Below are 3167 nucleotides of genomic sequence, written 5' to 3'. Positions count from 1 at the left end.
ACTCAGCTCCCCATGGAGATCCTTGTGCCATTTGTTGTATTTTAAACTTAACCGCCCTGAATTTGTTGTAGCACGCACTTACGATGCTGAAAAGTTACTTAATTACACACATCTTGTATAACTTAGACATAGCTGAAACGATTATAACTCTAAATTTGCTGTATTATAGCATGATGCCCCCGTGGCACGATATCCCCTCGACAGCTTGTCCTTTGCAGCAGCCTTGGTCCTCAGGTGCCATCCAGGCATTGCCAGCGTTTCGCACAATTTAGTGCAGGTTGCTGAGGCTCCAAGTAGCAGCATCCGAGTCCATTTGTAACCACCTTAATAAAAGAGTGTGGTTTTGTTCATCAGGCCATGCTGGGAGCCTCATGCCAGGGGAGGGGATGGTGCAGGCGCTCTCCTCCCTGCGGTCCCGGTGTGTGGTGAGACTTCTTCTGCTGTGATCGTATAGTGGTCAGTACTCTGCGTTGTGGCCGCAGCAACCTCGGTTCGAATCCGAGTCACAGCAACGCTTTTGCCAATCACCTGGTGCACGGAAAGGCCAGGTTGAAGATGCGAGGGAGGCGGCTGCAAGGAGGTTGGTTTGCAAAGATACCACACCCTAGGAGAGGACCACAAGCTTTGATGTGCTCTCTGCTCCTAAGAGTGACCAGGCTCCCACCTACAACGATTTCCCGACCTGTAGTCACTGCGCGGGATCTCTTCAGCAAGGCCTCAGTGACACTTCTGAGAAAGACACTCCGGCTTCTCCATTTTCAGGCAAAGCTTGAGAATTTAGAAGAAATGACCCAGCTTTCCACCTTTCCCTCACCCTTCCTCCCAGGTTTGCAAAAAGAGGACCAGAAGGTGCTGTGGCCGCCCTGCAGAAGGAGAGGAGGTGGGAGGCAGCACCTTGCTGTCCCAGGGCTCAGCTCCCTCCCTCCTACCCTCCAGGGTGGGAAGGATCTGCCGCAGCAACCACCTGAAAAAGAAGAAAGATCAACCTGATGAAAGCCCCGCTGCCAGCACTCCCAGCTCCTGGGGAACAGGAGTTTGGCCGCAGCACCTCCAGGGATGCTTTCACGGCAGAGGCAAAACCCATCCAGTGCTGGGGGTTTTGGGAAGCAGGGGGTCTGGGAAGCAGAGGTCTCATGGGCACCAAGAGGCAGGTGGAGATCTCTGGGGTGCACCAGGAGATGCTTCAGCTTGAGGAAGCCTTTGAAACCGTTGCCTTGATTCTTCTGGAGCCTTCAGACCATGGGGACACCCTGTCGCTCGGTCTTGGTGCCCTCTCCTGACAGCTGTGCAGAACTCACTCTGGATGGCAGTTTTCAAAAAAAAAATAAATAAAAGAAATGACAACGAGCTGCAAAAGGTATTGCACAGGTCGCCCTCGGGGCTCAGCTGGTGAAGAAGCCCCTACCCAAGCAGTTGGTCTCAATTTATTCACCCCTGTGGGGGAACTGCCAGCACTCAGGCAGGTTGGCTCAAGCATCTGCAGGGATTGCGCTTGGGAAGGGAAGAGGGAGGCTTTTTTAGCCCACAAAATAAATTATTGTTCTTTCATACTTAATCCGTAGCAAGAAATGGAGAGCAAAATTCATCACGCATTTACCTTTGGGATTTGCAGTTTCTAGGGCAATACTTGCACAGCTTCACGCTCCTCTGGTCTTCAGGTCCTCTTTGACTGAAAACACGTATTTCTTTACTCAGAGAAAGCTCAAAAAGCATTTTCCCTTCCAAAGGCAATACAGAGGGAAGAGAAGACAAACCTCTAGAAAAGTTGCCCTTTGGCAGCAGCAGTACCTGACCCGTTCCACTTTTACACAGCTGAGAAGCAGAAACAAAAAGAAATATGTAACTTCTCCGTGCTGCTGCTTTTTTCGCCCAAAAAAGTCGTTTGGGGTATAACGCCATTAATCTTATCTGAAGGAATAACGTACTGTGCTTGAATAACTGACGTATGTTCAGGCTGAAAAATGTCAAAATCCCAAAGCGGATATTTTTTATCCAAAATTGCTCGATTTTCTGTTAAAAGAGTATATACAGACATGCAGTGCAAGGCAGGGCTTGGCTGAAGCGGCGTGGGTCCACGGGTCGCTGCAGCCTCCACTCTCACGTGAACCGTCTTCCCTTAAAACGACGCAGGGCTCTGCTTTGCTTGGAGATTCTATGATGATTCTATGAGATGACGGACAACAGAATCACAGGATGGCAGAGTTTGGAAGGGACCTCTGAAGGTCATCTGGGCCAACCCCCTGCTCCAGCAGGGCCACCCAGAGCTGGTAGCCCGGGATCACATCCAGACTCTCCACGGATGGGAGACTCCACAGCCACCCTGAGCAACCTGTGCCAGTGCTCAATCACCCTCACAGTGAAAAGGTGTTGCCTGGTGGTTCGGTTTGTGCTGACCCTCTGTGTCGCAGTTTGTGCCCACTGCTTCTGATCCTGGCACTGGGCACCACTGAGAAGAGCCTGGCTCCCCTCCTAGGAGAGATGCTATGGTCCATTGAGCATCTTCACAGAGGTTGTCAGGCAGAAAAAAGCAGGTGCCAGCAGGAACCCTCTTGAAGATGGTGGGTTTGGGCACCTGAGCACCCTTCAGTGAGGAAGGGAGCAGAGGCACTCTGCTGCTTTATCCCCATCGCAGCTGTCCCAGCAGGATGGGCTCCTAAAGGATAAAGCCTTCGCCTGAACAGGGGCTTGAACCCTGGACCCTCAGATTAAAAGTCTGATGCTCTCCCAGCTGAGCTATCCAGGCTCTTGATGGGGGTTTGGGGGATGTTCAGGATGGGCAGAGAGGACCCCACTTCACTGTCGCACTGCAGGGACCACGTGGGGACTCACCTTCTTCCATCCCCACGCTACCCTACGAGGCTGCGTGTACCCAGCTTGTGGGCATGGACCAGGCTGGCCTCCCACTGGGGGACTGATCCTGGCACAGGGACACACCCCGGGAAAGTGCCGGTGCCATAGGGATGCGCTCGTGGGGAGGGTGAGCCGGGGCCGTAGGGGCAGCTGTAAAACCTCCGCTGCTCCTGCACTGCTCCCCCAAGGAGGCCTGGGGGAGACCCAGCCAGAGGAGAGGAGCAGCAGCGTGGGGCCCCCCACCCGGTGGCTGTGATCGTATAGTGGTCAGTACTCTGCGTTGTGGCCGCAGCAACCTCGGTTCGAAACCGCGTCAC

The 3167-nt window shown here is 53.3% G+C and overlaps 2 non-coding genes across 2 annotated transcripts; one reads left to right on the top strand and one right to left on the bottom strand.

Annotated features, from left to right (window-relative positions):
* The first annotated feature begins 439 nt into the window (after positions 1-439).
* On the top strand, positions 440-511 carry TRNAH-GUG. Its single transcript has one exon. It is a non-coding gene; the product is annotated as a tRNA-His (tRNA).
* A 2159-nt stretch (positions 512-2670) lies between these two features.
* On the bottom strand, positions 2671-2743 carry TRNAK-UUU. The gene has a single exon. It is a non-coding gene; the product is annotated as a tRNA-Lys (tRNA).
* Between the last annotated feature and the right edge of the window lie 424 nt (positions 2744-3167).

Source organism: Cariama cristata, unplaced genomic scaffold (assembly GCF_000690535.1).
Source record: "Cariama cristata isolate BGI_N322 unplaced genomic scaffold, ASM69053v1 scaffold16744, whole genome shotgun sequence".
Classification (NCBI taxonomy): Eukaryota; Metazoa; Chordata; class Aves; order Cariamiformes; family Cariamidae; genus Cariama; species Cariama cristata.
The sequence above is the reverse complement of the archived record's forward strand: the minus strand, read 5'-3'. Positions and strand labels throughout refer to the sequence as shown.